The 17,357-nt window shown below is 50.4% G+C and overlaps 1 protein-coding gene across 3 annotated transcripts in view; it reads left to right on the top strand.

The window, feature by feature from the left end:
* Nucleotides 1-11,963: 11,963 nt before the first annotated feature.
* The window catches only part of PAK4 (p21 (RAC1) activated kinase 4), a 51,653-nt gene continuing 46,259 nt past the window's right edge, over nt 11,964-17,357 (top strand). For 2 of the 3 annotated variants that reach the window (XR_012513836.1, XM_039466423.2), the window contains exon 1: nt 11,964-12,122. The gene's annotated coding sequence lies outside the window, so the exon portion shown is untranslated. The remainder of the gene's footprint in view (nt 12,123-17,357) is intronic. The other variant, XM_074386377.1, reaches the window with a different exon arrangement.

Raw genomic sequence — 17,357 nt, 5'->3', positions numbered from 1 at the left:
TTCTCCTGCTTCAGCCTCCCAAGTAGCTGAGATTACAGGCGCACACCACCACACCCGGCTAATTTTTGTATTTTTAGTAGAAACAGGGTTTCACCATGTTGGCCAGGGTGGTCTTAAACTTCTGACCTCAGGTGATCCACCTGCCTTGGTCTCAAAGTGCTGGGATTAAAGGTATGAGCCACAGTGGCCGGCTCAATCTAGACTCTCTATACTTCTGCCACCCCCAAACCCCCACCCTGGTCCTGTCTGCACTCATTTCCTGCAGACTCCTTGGACTCCCTGCTCCCTCCTGGTCCCTGGGGTCCATTCCCCACACACAACCAAAGCAGAGACAGGGTTTTACCATGTTGGCCAGGCTGGTCTCAAACTCCTGACCTCAAGTGATCCTGCATCAGATCACACCCACCTCTGCTTGCAGCTCTCCGTGGCTCTGTCTCAGGCCCACGAGGCCCCAGATGATCTGCCCCCGTCACCCCTCTGTCCTCACACCCTCCGCTCACCCCCTCACCCACTCTGCTGTGGCCACACTGGCCTCTGCATTGGGTTCCCCACCCGCTTTTGCACTGGGAGTTCCCTCTGCCGGGGACGCTGTTCCCCCAGGGATCTGCATGGCTCCAGTTCTCCCTCCCTCAGGTGCCACCCTCAGTGCCATCTTCTCTGACCCTCTTTTTTAAAACAGCTCCACCCAACTGGAGGTCATCAGTTTCAGGGAAATAAGCCAGGCACAGGAAGACCAACCTTGCATGTTCTCGCTTGGTTGTGAAAGCTAAAAATCAAAACGGTTGATCTCACGGACAGGGAGGGTGGGAGGTGACCAGAGATGGGGAAAGGTGGTGGCGGCTGCAGGGGTGGGCATTTTATGTTGTGGGTTTGTTGTTTCTTGAGACGAGTCTTGCTTTGTCTCCCAGGCAGGAGTGCAATAGCAAGATCTCGGCTCACTGCAACCTCCGCCTCCTGGGTTCAAGCGATTCTCCTGCCTCAGCCTCCTGAGTATCTGGGATTATAGGCATCTGCCACCACATCTGACTCATTTTTGTATTTTTAGCAGAGACAGGTTTCCGCCATGTTGATGTTGAGCTGATCTCAAACTCCTGACCTCAAGCGATCCAACTGCCTTGGCCTCCCAAAGTGCTGGGATTACAGGCGTGAGCCACTGCACCCAGCCTTGGTTTTGTTAATGGGTTAAAAAAATTAGAATGAGTAAGACCTACTATCTGATCGCACAATAAAGTGACTCTACTCAATAATAATTGTACATTTTAAATAACTAAAAGAGTGTAATTGGATTGTGACTCAAAGGATAAAAGCTTGAGAGGACGGATACCCCATTCTCCATGAGGCGATTTCACGTTGCATGCCTGTGTCAAAACATCTCATGTACCCCATAAATACATACACTTACTGCGGACCCAACAAAAATTAAAACTTAAGGACAAGCACGGTGGCTCACACCTGTAACCTCAGCACTTTGGGAAGCCAGGGTGAAAGGATCACTTGAACTCAGGAGTTTGAGACCAGCCTGGCCAACATGGCAAAACCCTGCCGTCTCTAGCAAAAATACAATTAGCTAGGCATGGTGGTATACACCTACGATCCAGCTAGTCAGGAGGCTGAGGTGGGAAAATCGCTGGAGTCCGGGAAGTCAAGGTTGCAGTGAACCAAGGTCACCCTATTGCGCTCCAGCCCGGATGACAGCGAGCCTGTCTAAATAATAATAATTAAATTCTTAAAAATTAATAATAATAAAACAGTTTTACCCTCCCACACACCTCCCATCCCTCTTCCCTGCTTTATATTCCTTCAAGACACTTAGGACCAGGCACAGTGGCTCACACCAGTAATCCCAGCACTTTGGGAGGCTGAGGCAGGCAGGTCACCTGAGGTCAGGAGTTCAAGATCAGCCTGGCCAACATGGTGAAACTCTGTCTCTAGTAAAAACACAAAAATTAGCTGGGTGTGGTGGCACACGCCTATAATCCCAGCTACTTGGGAGGCTGAGGCAGGAGAATTGCTTGAACCTGGGAGGTTGCAGTGAGTCGATATCACACCATTGCACTCCAGCCTGTACAACAGAGTGAGACTCTGTCTCAAAAAAAAAAAAAAAAGGCCAGGCGCGGTGGCTCAAGCCTGTAATCCCAGCACTTTGGGAGGCCGAGGCGGGTGGATCATGAGGTCAAGAGACCGAGACCATCCTGGTCAACATGGTGAAACCCTGTCTCTACTAAAAATACAAAAAATTAGCTGGGCATGGTGGCGCGTGCCTGTAATCCCAGCTACTCAGGAGGCTGAGGCAGGAGAATTGCCTGAACCCAGGAGGCGGAGGTTGCGGTGAGCCGAGATCGCGCCATTGCACTCCAGCCTGGGTAATAAGAGCGAAACTCCGTCTCAAAAAAAAAAAAAAAAAAACATTTAGATCTTGTGACCCACTATATAGATACATGTTTAATTATTTGTTCCTTGTCTTCCCCAACAGAGTGCGAGTTCCCTGGACCGCAGGGTTTTTTGTTGTTGTTGTTGTTGTTTGCCAGTTCTGTTCCCCGGCTGCTACCCTGATCACTGGTATATAGTAGGTGCTCAACAAACGTGGTTTGCATAGAAGGAAGGAGTGAGAAATAAAGGTTAAAATGCTTAGCACAGGGCCTGGTACTGAAGAATGCACAACAAACAGTAGGAATGACGGTGACTTAGGTGACTGATAAAGGCTCAGTCCTTGGGAGCTTCCCATGGCTGGGTGTGCAGGAGACTGGCCGGCAGGACTGATGGCAACATCTGCCCCATGTGACCTGCACAGGAAGTTGCAGGTTGCAGGGCCAGAGACCCTGAAGCTGCTGAGAGGTGAAGATGAGCAAAGCCTTTTTTTTTTTTTTTTTGAGACGGAGTCTCGCTCTTGTTACCCAGGCTGGAGTGCAATGGCGCGATCTCGGCTCACCGCAACCTCCGCCTCCTGGGTTCAGGCAATTCTCCTGCCTCAGCCTCCCGAGTAGCTGGGATTACAGGCATGCACCACCATGCCCAGCTAATTTTTTGTATTTTTAGTAGAGACGGGGTTTCACCATGTTGACCGGGTTGGTCTCGATCTCTTGACCTCGTGATCTACCCGCCTCGGCCTCCCAAAGTGCTGGGATTACAGGCTTGAGTCACCGCGCCCGGCTTTTTTTTTTTTTTTTTAAAGATAGAATCTTGCTCTGTCGCCAGGCTGGAGTGCAGTGGTGTGATCTCGGCTCACTACAACCTCCACCTCCTGGGTTCAAGTGATTCTCCTGCCTCAGCCTCCTGCGTAACTGTGACTACAGGTGCACGCTACCACACCCAGCTATTTTTTTTTTTTTTTTTTTTTTGTATTTCTAGTAGAGACGGAGCTTCACCATGTTGGTCAGGCTGGTCTTGAACTCCTGATCTCAGGTAATCCACCCACCTTGGCCTCCCTAAGTGCTGGGATTACAGGTGTGACTCACCATGCCCGGCCTATTTTTATTTTTTATTTTCTGAGACAGGGTCTTGCTCTGCTGCCCAGGCTGGAGTGCAGTGGTGCAATTATAGCTCACTGCAGCTTCAACGTCCAGGGCTCAAGTAATCCTCCTGCCTCAGCCTCCCAAGTAGCTGGGACCACAGGTGAGTGCCACCATGCCCAGCTAATTTTCTAAATTTTTTTTTGTAGAGACAGAGGTTGGAGGGAGAGTGAGAGGTGGGGGGTGGAGAGGGTTGGGGGGTGTGGCTGTTTCCATGGCTGGTCTAGAACTCCTGGGCTCAGGTGATCCTCCTGCCTCCCACAGCGCTGGGATTCCAGGCATGAGCCACCACGCCCGGCCTGCATCTTACACTTTTATTGGCTAAATGTGGCCGCCCTAAGATTGAGCAAGGAGGACATGGAGGGAGATGACAGAGCATGTGGAGTGGGCAAAAATTTGAGCAGAAGCCTCGGTTCCTCCTGGATCCCCCACACATAGCCAAAAAGACAGGATGCTCCTGGAGGATTTTTGCAGGGGCTTCTGTTTTTTTGTTGTTTTTTGAAATGGAGTTCCGCTCTTGTTGCCCAGGCTGGAGTGCAATAGCGTGATCTCAGCTCATCGCAACCTCCGCCTCCCAGGTTCAAGTTATTCTCCTGCCTCAGCCTTCCAAGTAGCTGGGATTACAGGCATGCGCCACCAGGCTCAGCTAATTTTGTATTTTTAGTAGAGACGGGGTTTCTCCATGTTGGTCAGGCTGGTCTCGAACTCCCTACCTCAGGTGATCTGCCCGCCTTGGCCTCCCAAAGTGTTGGGATTTCTAGCGTGAGCCACCGCCCCCTGCTAGGGGCTTCTATTATATGGGTTCCCTCCTTGGGTATGAGTTCCCCCCTCCCAGCCCCTTCCTTCCTCCAGACCTTTTCAGCAAATTTTAAAAATGGTAATATTTTAATTTTATTTCAGGTGAGAAAGCAACACACTCATTGCTAAAAATATATAAACTCAAACTATGCAAAAAAGAATAAAGCAGTCACAAAAATGATAGTTATGTGAGGTAATGCATATGTTAATTAGCTAGAGTTAGTCATCCCAAAATGTATATATACTTCAAACATCGTGTTATACACATTAAATACATACACTTTTATCTGTTAATTTTAAAAAAAAGAGGGCTGGGTGCAGTGGCTCACACCTGAAATCCCAGCACTTTGGGAGACCAAGGCAGGAGGATCGCTTGAGACCAGGAGTTCAAGACCAGCCTGGGCAACAAAGTAAGACACTCTCCCTGTCCTTGCTAGCTAGCTAGCTAAAAAAAATAAATACATACATAAAATAAAACAAAAATAATGTAGGCCAGGCACGGTGGCTCACTCCTGTAATCCCAGCACTTTGGGAGGCTGAGGCGGGCGGATCACTTGAAGTTACGAGTTTGAGACCAGCCAACATGGTGAAAACCCGTCTCTACTAAAAATACAAAGATAAATTAGCCAGGCATGGTGGTGTGTGCCTGTAATCCCCGCTGCTCTGGAGGCTGAAGCAGAAGAATCGCTTGAACCCGGGAGGCGGAGGTTGCAGTGAGCCAAGATTGCACCATTGCACTCCATCCTGGGCAACAAGAGCGAAACTCTGCCTCAAAAAGAAAAAAAAAAAAAAGAATGTAGAACTGGAAAGTGCTGCTGTTTCATTGCTAATAGCTTCTAACTTTTAACATTTTAATATTTATCCTCATAACCTTTAATTTTGTTAAATGAAAATACTATCGTATGATATAGGAGAATTTGTGGCTTTTCTGCTTAAATTAACATGGGTATGAAATCATCTGCATTTTTTCTATTTTAAGAAATAAACTATTTTTTGAAACAGTTTTAAATTTACAGAAAAATTGTAAAGATAGTATTCCATAAACTCCACACACTGTTTCCCCTATTATTAAAATCTTATATTAGGATGGCCATTGTTAAAATTGATAAACCAATATTGACATTATTATTAACTAAAAACCGAATTTTATTCTACTTTTTTTTTTTTTTTTTTTTGAGATGAAGTTTCTCTCTTGTTGCCTAGGCTGGAGTGCAATGGCGCAATCTCCGCTCACCACAACCCCCACCTCCTGAGTTCAAGCGATTCTCCTGCATCAGCCTTCTAGAGTAGCTGGGATTCCAGGCATGAGTCACCACGCCCACCTAATTTTTGTTTGTTTGTTTGTTTTGTTTTTTGGAGATGGAGTCTTGCTTTGTTGCCCAGGGTAGAGTTCAGTGGCACGATCTCAGCTCACTGGGGTTTCACTATGTTGGCCAGGCCAGTCTTGAACTCCTGATCTCAAGTGATCTGCCTGCCTCGGCCTCCCAAAGTACTGGGATTCCAGGTGTGAGCCACTGCACCTGGCCCAAGTACATTATGATACATGAGTAATATTATATATAAAAAGCAATAGTTATAATAAACATTAAAATAGTACTTTGTAATGATGAATATTTACACATATATACCTTTATCTATGTGTTCTTTTTCCCTAAGGAAAGCAACACTAGTCTTTTTCTTTAAGATCAGTTCCAGCTGGGTGTGGGGGCTCATGCCTGGAATCCCAGCACTTTGGGAGTCCTTGGCGGGCAGATCATGAGGTCAGGAGATGGAGACCATCCTGGCCAACACGGTGAAACCCTGTCTCTATTAAAAATACACAAATTAGCCAGGTGTGGTGGTGTGTGCCTGTAATCCCAGCTACTCGGGAGGCCGAGGCAGGAGAATTGCTTGGACCTGGGAGGTGGAGGTTGCAGTGAGCCGAGATTGTGCCATTGCACTCCATCCTCGGTGACAGAGAAAGACTCTGTCTCAAACATATATATATATATATATCAGTTCCTAGAAGTGGAATCGCTGTATTAAGGGGTAGATAGTAATGTTAAGTCTCTTGATAGATATCACCAAAAAGCTGCCCAGATCCAGTCCACAGTGGGGTATAAGAGTGCTGATAGTGTGTACTTTCATCAGCACAATTTCATAATATTTACAAACATTTTTTCTGCGAGAACAATAGCAAATTTCAGTTTAATATTTATTTCATTTTTTATGCTTGCCTTATACTAATAAACTTTTATTTCAATCAAATTAGAGCAATATTTATTTCATTAATTGCTTGTTAACCAATTCAATTTTCTGTGTTCACTGTGTGTTTTTTTTAAGATCCTTTGCCTATTTTTTTTCTATTGTATGTTCACCTTTTTCTCTTCTTGATCTGCAGATGCTCTTTACATATGAAGGACAGAAAGCCTTGCTTGCCATCCATGTGTTGCAACTTCTCTCTTTTTTTTTTTTTGCTCTTGGTACCCAGGCTGGAGTGCAATGGCGTGATCTCAGCTCACCACAACCTCTGCCTCCTGGGTTCAGGCAATTCTCCTCCCTCAGCCTCCTGAGTAGCTGGGATTACAGGCACGTGCCACCATGCCCAGCTAATGTTTTATTTTTTATTTTTTATTTATTTATTTTTTTTGAGATGGAGTTTCGCTCTTGTTACCCAGGCTGGAGTGCAATGGCGTGATCTTGGCTCACCGCAACCTCCGCCTCCTGGGTTCAGGCAATTCTCCTGCCTCAGCCTCCTAAGTAGCTGGGATTACAGGCACGTGCCACCATGCCCAGCTAATTTTTTGTATTTTTAGTAGAGACGGGGTTTCACCATGTTGACCAGGATGGTCTCGATCTCTTGACCTCGTGATCCACCCGCCTCGGCCTCCCAAAGTGCTGGGATTACAGGTGTGAGCCACCACGCAACTTCTCTTTTTCCTTGATGTACTGAAATGTATCATTTTTATGAAGCCAAATCCTCTTCACCCTCCTCGCCTTTGTCCATCCTTCAAGGGTCACCTCCTCAACACCCCACCAGGAAGCTTTCTGTAGGAAGGAGGCTCTTTGGAGTCTGATTTTCTTCTCCCAGGGTCCTAAAGTAGCAGGGTCTGATTCCTTACCCTGAGTAAGCACTTGGGGTGGATCTGTCCCTGGGATTGTTCCAGGGGTCTGACTTCTGACTGCAATCCCCAACTAAGTTACAAGGGGGCTTCTCCAAAAATGTGTTTTAGAGCCTAAGGCTCTGAAGTTTGTGCAGGGCGTTAAAAAGGCAAGGCTGAACCTGCCCCTCCCCCTGTTACTATGACCTGATTAAGGTATTGTCATCTCAGCTCTTGGGCTTGGTATTTTTTTTTTTTTTTTTAATGAAGATTCTGCAAGACACAAGCATTTCAAAAGAGTGCTTAATGCTGACAAGGATTCTTTTTAAAGGGCACATTCTCTCTGAAGGCTGGTGGGAGTGGGAGTTGGATCCTTATAGCACAATTTGGCAATGTGTGTCCCAGGCCGTGAGGAGGCAGCAGAGGGCAGTCAATGAGAGCAGTGCCTGGGAGTCAAAGCTGGGTTTGCCCCACTGGTCCTTGACTTTGAGCAAGTGAAGTTACTTCTCTAAGGCTCAGTTTCCCCCTCTGCGAAAAAGGGGTGAATATTCATAACTTTCATTGTTAAAATTACATGGCTTAGCACCATGCTTCCTGATGCACAGAAATGCTTGAAATATGGGAACCGTTACTATTCTTTTTGGAGATGAAGTCTCGCTCTATCGCCCAGGCTACAGTGCCATGGCTCGATCTCGGCTCACTGCAACTTCTGCCTCCCAGGTTCAAGCAATTCTCTGCCTCAGCCTCCTGAGTAGTTGGGATTACAGCTATGTACCACCACGCCTGGCTACTTTTTGTATTTTTAGTAGAGATGGGGTTTCACCATGTTGCCAGGCTGGTCTCAAACTCCTGATCTCAGATGATCCGCCTGCCTCGACCTCCCAAAGTGCTGGGATTCCAGGCATGAGCCACTGCATCCGGCCACTGTTACTATTCTTAAATCTTAAAGATATACCTTCTCCTTGACCCAGAAGTTTCATTTGTAGCAGGAACAATAATTAGAGATAGGCACAAGAAAATAATTAGAGATGGGCACAGATATTTAGCTGCTTGGATTTTGCGCAACAGGGAGGGGCATTATTTATAATAGCAAAGTACTACAGCATTGATGTTCAGCAAGACAGTGATTAGACAAATTCAAGTTCACTGATAGGATGGCATCTTATGCAGCCATTAAAACTAATCTTGAAGAACATTTAATGACATGGAAAGACACCAGTGATATTTACAATCTTGTGTTTTAAAAGACAACATTCTAGGCCAGGCGCGGTGGCTCACGCCTATAATCCCAGCACTTTGGGAGGCTGAGGCAGGCAGATCACCTGAGGTTGGGAATTTGAGACCAGCCTGACTAACGTGGAAAAACCCTGCCTCTACTAAAAATACAAAATTAGCTGGGCACGGTGGTGCATGCCTGTAATCCCAGCTACTTGGGAGGCTGAGGCAGGAGAATCCCTTGTACCCAGGAAGTGGAGGTTGCAGTGAGCTGAGATAGCGCCATTGCACTCCAACCTGGGCAACAAGAGCGAAACTCTGTCTCAAAAAAAAAAAAAAAAAAAAAAAAAGACGTAACATTCTTTACAAATATATGTTTCCAATTCTGTTAAAAGAAAAAAGGGGCCAGGCATGGTGGCTCATGCCTGCAATCCCAGCACTTTGGGAGGCCAAGGTGAGAGTATTGTTTGAGACCAGAATTTTAAGACCAGCCTGGGCAACACAGTGAGAACCGTCTCTACTAAAAATTAAGAAAATTAGCCAGGCCGGGTGCAGTGGCTCATGCCTTTAATCCCAACATTTTGGGAGGCCAAGGCAGGCAGATCACTTGAGGCCAGGAGTTCAAGACCATTCTGCCCAACATGGGAAGCTCCATCTCTACTAAAAATTCAAAAATTAGCCAGTCATGGTGGCAGTCACCCAGGAGTTGCTTGAACCCCGGAGGCAGAGATTGCGGTGAGCCGAGATCGCGCCACTGCACTCCAGCCTGGGTGACAAAGTAAGATTCTGTCTCAAAAAAAAAAAAAAAAAAAAAAAAAAAAAAAAAAAAAAGCTGGTGTGGTGGCATATGCCTGTAGTCCCAGCTACCTGAGAGGCTGAGGTGGAAGGATCACTGAGCCCAGGAGTTGCAGACTGCAACCCAGCCGGGGTAACAAGAGTAAGACCACTCCCCCCGGCCCCCCACCGACCTTTCGAAAAGAAACAACGAACAAATCAAAAGAAAACAAGTAGGTAAACACAAAGAAAAATTAACTCATTATTCAATCATTCGTTCATTATTGCCACCGACATTAGTAGAAATTAATTAAATGCCCAGCTGTTCTGGGGCAGAGGAGAAGCACCAGACATTCAAAAGTATCTCTGAAGGGATGGAATTACCATTCATTCAAACATCCCTTCCACCATTCATTTACCATTCGTTTCAAACATCCCTTCTGGTGATATTTACAATCAATGTTTACTGAGCATCTACATGCCAGGGCGCTGGGAATGCAGCAGTGAACAAAGACAGAAATCCACGTTGTCATGGGCTGACATTCCAGCAGAGGAGACAACCAACGAGCAGTAACCACAATTAGCAATAAGCAATAAGTAAAACGCAGACAGAGTTGGGTAATATGTGAAAGAGACGTTTGCTGCTTTCCTTTGAGTGAGCAAGGGAATTATTTCACTGAGAAAGCGACATCTGTGTAAAGCCCCAGAAAAGGGAGGAAGGGACAGGTGCGGTGGCTCAGGCCTGTAACCCCAGCACTTTGGGAGACCGAGGTGGTTGGATCATCTGAGGTCAGGAGTTCGAGATCAGCCTGGTCAACACGGCAACACCCGTCTCTACTAAAAATAAAAAGTCAGCGGGGCCCACGTGGTGGTGGGTGGTGCATGCCTGTAACCCCAGCTATTCAAGAGGTTTACAGGAACCCGCAAGGTAAAGGTTGCAGTGAGCAGAGATGGTGCCACTGCACTCCAGCCTGGGAAACAAACTGAGACTCTGTCTCAAAAAACAAAACAAAACAAACAAACAAACAAAAAACAACTATTTAAAAAAAGAAGGGAGGAGAGGAAGGGAACGATAAGGATACCTAGGGGAAGGGTAAGTTCCAGACAGAGGAACAGCCAATGCAAAGACCATGAGGTGGGAGCGCACCTGGGAGTGTTGAGGAACAGCAAGGAGGTTGGCGTCCAGTAAACAAGATCGTGGAGGAAACAGACGTCTAGTCCGGCACGGTGGCTCATGCCTGCAATCCCAGCACTTTGGGAGGCTGAGGCAGGAGGATAGCTTGAGCCCAGGAGTTGGAGCAGCCTGGCCAACGTGGCGAAACCCTCTCTTTAAAAATAAAAGAAAAATGCCAGGTGCGGTGGCTCACGCCTATAATCCCGGCACTCCAGGAGGCCGAGGTGGGTGGATCAACTGCGGTCGGGAATTCAAGACCAGCCTGGCCCATGTGGCGAAATCCTCGTCTCTACTAAAAATACAAAAAAATTAGCCGGGCATGGTGGTGGATGCCTGTAATTCCAGCTACTTGGAAGGCTGAGGCAGGAGAATCTCTTGAACCCGGGGAGGCAGAGGTTGCAGTGAGCCGAGATGGTGACTTTGCACTCCAGCCTGGGCAACAAGAGCGAAACAACGTCTCAAAAATAATAATACATAAAAATAAAATAAAATAATTCTAAAAATAGGACGTCTGATGTTTGTTTCCAATATTTTGACTACTTTTTAAAAACTTATTTAAAAATTAAAGATCAGGCCGGGCGCGGTGGCTCAAGCCTGTAATCCCAGCACTTTGGGAGGCCGAGGCGGGTGGATCACGAGGTCAAGAGATCGAGACCATCCCGGTCAACATGGTGAAACCCCGTCTCTACTAAAAATACAAAAATTAGCTGGGCATGGTGGCACGTGCCTGTAATCCCAGCTACTAGGGAGGCTGAGGCAGGAGAATTGCTTGAACTCAGGAGGCGGAGGTTGCAGTGAGCCGAGATCGCGCCATTGCACTCCAGCCTGGGTAACAAGAGCAAAACCCCGTCTCAAAAAAAAAAAAAAAAAAAAAAAAATTAAAGATCAAACAGTATTATGTTCCCAGGCTCAGATAGACGAGCGTTAAAAACTCATTACCTTCTTTCTATGATGCCAAACCAGCTATTTCATCCTCTGAGCCTCAGTTTCTTTATCTGTAAAACGGGTATTAATGATATTATACCACAGGGTTGGGTATGCAGCGAGAAAAATGCAAATAAAGCATTTATCCAGGTGCCTGACTCCTAGTAAGTGCTTAAGAACTATTTCTGGCCATTATTAACCCATTAGTTTTTCCCAGCCCCTAACTCCTTTTAGGGGAAGTTGAGAAATCGATATCACACGAAAACAGTCATTTCCCCTTTAAGGACCTCAGTGGGCCGGGAGCCAGCGTTCCCGCACCTTTTCCAAAATTTCCAATCCCCGCTTGGCGTTTTCTACCCGGATGTCATCGATTGGACGCTCTGCACCAATCGGAGGCTGGAGCGGGCTTGGAGAGGCTCCCGGCTCCGCCCCTACCCTGGTCCTGCCCACTGCCCGGTCAGCTTCGTTGCTATGGGGACTGGTGGGCGGTGAAGGAGGTGGGGGGGAAAGCCCCGGATATTCGTTGGGGATTCAACATGGCGGCAGCAGTAACCGCGATGGAAGCGGCGCAAGAGAGCTGAAGGAGGCGCGAGGGCGCGGAGTTCCAGGCCGAGCATTTAGGCCGCGAGCGACTGCGGCGCCGAGCCGGTAGGATAAGGGGTCCAGCCAGGGTCTTGTAGTGGGCCGGGTACCGGCGGCGGGACGGCATTTCCGCGAGGAGGGGGCGGGGCCGCCGGGGTCAAAGTTCACTGGTGGAGGGCAGGGTCGTTTCCGAGGGGTCGGGGGTTAACGCTGGCTGGAGGGAGGGGTAGTGGAGCTTGGAGGTTAAACTGGCGAAGGGGGCGTGGCAAAGGGGAGTGCAAAGTTTGAAACTCGAATTGGGTGCGCGTTCGAGGGGATCTGGGCAAGTCTCAAAAAAGGGTGGGTCAAAGTTTGTAATTTGAGGGGAGGCTGCGCCTTCGAGGGTCAGAGATCACAGCCACGGGGGCGCCAGCTTGGAGGTTTTTAAAGCTGCCCCCGGCGAAACAGATGAATGAGTTTTAGGTTCGGGGGCATCTTTTAGGGCATTGAAGTTGGGGCGTGCCTAGAAGGTGCAAAGGTCAGAATCTGACAGCAGGGCAGGTGTTTTCTTCGAGACTCAGAAATTAAAACTCAAGGAGGGGCATATTGCAGGGGACCGGGGGCGGGGTGGGGGGAATCCAGGGGCGTGGTCAGAAATGCTTCCTGGTGGCTGGAGAAGGGGGAACCCTCCCGCAAATAATAATAGGAAACTGTAATGAAGCACACTTACTATGGGCTAGACCCTCTTTTTAACACTTTACTTGTGTTGGCTTATTCAGTCCTCACTACAGTCTTAGAGGGTCTTAACCTGGTATTAAGAGGTAACGTGATTTGCCCAAGGTCACCCGATGCATAAGTTGTGCGGTGGGATTCCAACTCTGGAGTTCTGGCCCAGAGCCCTCCTCTGGCGACGTGTCTGAAATCATCATAACGTCTGTTAATGTTTAATGAGGGCTCACACCGTGCTCCACACCCTGTGTGCGCGGTCTTATTTCACCCCTGCTGCATTCTTGTGAAGTGAGTGCTCAGGATGAACCTACTTTACAGACGGGAAAAGTGAGGCTCAGAAGCTTCTGCTGAAGGCAGAGTGAGAATCGAAGCTGGGCCTAGGTGATTCCAGGGCTCCTGCCCCTGGCTGCCACCTTGTCCGCAGCCAGCCATTTAGGTCCCTCCTGGAAGCAGGGGGCTGGGCAGGGCTGGGCCACTCCCTGGACAGTATCAGATTGTCTGCTTGGTTTCCTTGGAAGGGTGTGATCTGGCAGGGAAGATTCCTGTGGGCCTATGGGAGTGGGGTGTTTGTGTGTGGCCTGGAGTCCAAGTGAGGGAGTCGGATGAGTTTCTGACTGGGGAGGGTGTCCCTGGGTGGTACCCCGGGCAGAGTTGGGTGTTCACTCTTCTTAAAACCCTAAGCTCTCACTGTGGTCCTCAGTCACTCCCACCTCACTTCTATGGCTCTGCCCGTTTCTCCCTAGTCCATTTGCTGTTCTCTAACTCCCGGGCCTGTGCCTTCCTCCTGTTCTTTGACCTTCCTGTTCCTTCTGCTGGGAATCCTCTCCCCACCGTGTCCCCTGTCACCGACAGGTCGCTCACTCTCAGCTGGCCTGGGACCACCCTGGCTCGCACTGGCTGCAGGCTCTCCTGTCATCTGCGCAGCCCTTCCCTCCCTCCTTACCTGGTTTATTAGGGTGCCTGGCGGAATTGCTCTGCGGGATTCCTTGCCTTGGTCCTGGTCCCGCTGAAGCCCTGCCTGGCCTGCAGAGGATAGTTGCTGGGGGTTGACTGTTGGGCACTGCGCCGGGTGCTGGGAGTGGGGCAGGGGACAAGACCCGCAGAGCCCCTAGCCTCAGCGGGCACTCAATTCCCTGTGGGAGCAGAGTGGAACCAGCCCCTCAGCCAGTAACGCAAGGCTACATCTCTGCACGGTGATGTGGCTTTCGAGGACATATTCAGGGAGCTGGGAGAGTGCCCCTACCCTGGGCTGAAGCCCGAGTCCCTTTCCCCTGGGAGGGCTCTGAAGGATGAGGAGGAGGGCTGGGAATGGGCTCAGGAGGCAGAGGAGCAGAGTGCAGAGGCCCTGGAGTGAGTGGAGGGTGCAGAGTTGGGGGTCCAGGGCAACACGGAGCCTGTGCAGGTTCCGGTGAGACCCTGAGGGGGCTCAGCCTGGGAGGGACAGTGGGAGCAGGGGAGGGCTGAGGAGTACCGGCGTGTGGAGCTGCGTGAGGCTGTGATGGAGTGTGATTCGGAGAGCAGTGCTGGGCCAGCGATGCCTGGTACATACCCCGCTCCATCACTCACAGGGTGCGTGAGGACCTCTGTTGCCTCTTCTGCAAAATGGGCATAGCATTAGCACTGCCTCATAGAATTGCTGTCAGGACGCCGCCTAGAGAGCTGTGGCCCGAGGCCCCGCATCCAGTAGCTGCTGTGTAAGCGTTAGTCTTGCTGCCGCCGCCCCTCCGCTGCTGCCTGGGGAGGGACGGTCGCTCGCTCCTCCTGCCTCTGGCTTTCTCTGGCCGCCACCCCATCCCCACCTGGCTCTGGCAGGGTCGGGGAGCCAGCACACTGCCAAGCAGCCCTCTGAGGCTGGCCCAGACTCCCAGCCTTGCGGTGCCAGCTCACTCAGCATCTCAGCGTTTGGCACAGATAAGGAAGGATAGGGTTTGGGCATTGGAGACCCATATTCAGGTCCCTCCCCTGTCACTTACCAACCTTGGACAAACGATTTCTTATTTGCCACTTTTATTCCTTCGACACACACTGGGCTAGGGGAAAAAGTAGGGCTTTCAGTATAATGGAACTCTCATGCCTCCAGCCAGCCTCTGGCCTGGGACAGAACGCACCGTGATGCAGTTAGAGGCCAAGGGTCCCCTCCTCACACCCCTTCCTTCTTCCCCTCCAGGGGCAGCCCCTGTCCTGGGTTTAGCAGTCGCCATTCCTCTGCAGCCTTTCATGCTTTAACTGCCTTTGGATGTATTCACCAACAGTAGCTCTTGCCCCTGGCTGCACAGTGGAACCCCCCAGAGAGCTTTGAAAAGATGCTTTGGCCCAGGCCCACCATGGAAATATTCTTTCCAACTTACTTGGTCTGGGCTGGGGCTGGCCTCGGTCTTTTGGAAGCTCCCTGCCTGGGCAGTTCTTACAGCCAGCGGGGGCTGACCACCGTAGTTTCACATTTCATATAAATGGTGTCACCATAAATATGTCGTTCTACAACTTGCTCTGTATGCGCAACATTATCGGGATATTTGAGATGGGGTCTTGCTGGATTGCCTAGACTGACCTCTAACTCCTGGGCCCAGGATCCTCCCGCCTTAGCCTCTTGGGTAGCTGGGATGACAGGCGCACACCCCTGCACCAGGTTTTGAGCTGAGCCTTGGAGTCTGGCTCTCTCTCCGTGGGAATCTGTGGCGGTCTGGGCCAGGCCATTCATTTTTTTCTGCTGCTATCTCTTTTTGTGACGGTGTCACACGGGAGTTGGCTCTTCACCTGTTGAAGGCCACTGAGGTGGTCTCCTGTTGGGGCTGTAATGGTGCGGTGACGGGCCTTTTGGAACGGGTGTCCCTGTAGACCATGGCCAGAGTCTCTCCGGCGCGTGCCTGGCAGTAGAAAAGACGGAGCCCTTACCTTGCGGTTGCCAAGTGGCGCCCCCAGCGGCTGGACCACTGTGCTCCCAGCAGGCTCCAGGCCTCCCTTCCTTCCAAGTCCTGCTTTCACAGCTTCGTGGCCCTCACTGAAACGATTTCCTCGGTCATAAGATGGGAGGTTTATGGACCCACCCACCCACCAGGCTGGTTGGAAACAGCTGGGGAGATGGTTCACACGACCGGCTGAGCTGGGACCTTGTCTCCACCGAGTCCCCACGCTCAGGGGAGAAGGCAGGCCCAGGCCGGGAAGGCTTTCACCTTTACCCCCTCAGGCATCCGGAGGGTGACTGCAGCTTTGCCCCAGCTGCTCTTGGGGGCAGGTGCGGGGGCTGACAGCCGGGAAGGAGAACTGTACTGACTGGAAGCTCCCGAGAGGGAGGACGGAGGTGAAAGGTGGATGCTGGGCGAGGCCTTGTAACATTCTTTCCGATTGTTGGTCCTGGTGGTAACCAGCACAGCCCGGCTCTGCCTTGTAGGTTATAGTACAGTGAAGGAGACAGACCTGCTGTCCCCAGTCAGTGACAAAGAGGCCAGGGCTGTGAAGGAGAGGCCTAGGTGAGGGTTCAGGGTGGGATGGGGAGGCCCCAGGCCGAGGAGTCAGGGTGGATGGGGGCATACTCAGGCTGAGGGGTTGGGACTGGATGGTGGGGAGGGGCACAGAGAGTGACCATAGGAATCCGGAGGAGGCATGTGACCCAGCCTGGGGAGTGGAAGAGGGCTTTCTGGAGAAGATGACATCTGACTGATGAGAAAACGTGAGCAAGGCCTGGAAGGAAGTGGAAAGAATGTAGCAGGTCATGGGCACAGAAGTGCCAAGGCCCTGAGGTCGGAGTGAGCTAGGATGTTCGAGGGTCATCTAACAGGCCAGTGTGGGCTGCCCGGTGCACCCTGCTTGCGTGGTAGGCTTGCTCTGCAAAGAGCAGTTGAATAAATGCATAAAGTATAAAAGGAAGAAGTCAAACAGCCAGAAAAGGCCAGTGTGGCGTTGGAGGCGTGGAGACTGTGGCAGCTACAGCAGGGCCAGGCGGAGCCAGGTGGGGCGTGTGGATTCCATTCTGTGCATAATGGGAAGTCATCAGAGACTTTAGCGACATCTGGTTTTCCTTTTATAAAGATTGCTCAGGCTGCTGTGTGTGGGACGGATTGTGGGGGTGGTGACAGCGAGCCTGCAGTGGCAGTCGGGGCAGAAGAGGGTGGACAGGACGAGGGGCGGTGATGGAGGAGCATCCTTATGCCAGCCGAGGTCGTCAGCACTTTACCCGGGTTACCTCACTTCAAATTCCCAGCAGCCTGTCAAGTAGGTGCTAGTATCATCCCCACTCTAGAGATGAGAAACCCAAGACCCAGAGAGGTACGGCACTTGCCTGAGGTCACACAGCAGGCAAGTGGCAGAGGTAGGATTTGAACCCCAGGCCTCGGGGCTTCAGCGTCACTGCCCACCAGGGCTGCTCTCCCATGATTTCGAACTGGCTTGGATGAGACGGGCCCAATTCCTGTCCAGTAGGTTCTTACCCAGGCTCCTTTGTAGACAGAAGCTCCGTGGGGCCCTGTCTCCCCTGGGTAGTTTCCGGCGCTGGGTCCCTGCCTCCCTCAGGGCCTCCCTTTTCCTTTCTCACCTACTCCTCGTCCTGCTGGCTCATGGCGAGCCAGACTTCCTGGCCAGACACCGGTTAGGGGTGTC

The sequence above is a fragment of the Saimiri boliviensis genome, chromosome 14 (genome assembly GCF_048565385.1).
Source record: "Saimiri boliviensis isolate mSaiBol1 chromosome 14, mSaiBol1.pri, whole genome shotgun sequence".
In the NCBI taxonomy this organism is placed as follows: domain Eukaryota; kingdom Metazoa; phylum Chordata; class Mammalia; order Primates; family Cebidae; genus Saimiri; species Saimiri boliviensis.
Note: the sequence above shows the minus strand (reverse complement) of the source record. Positions and strands in the feature narration are given on the sequence as shown.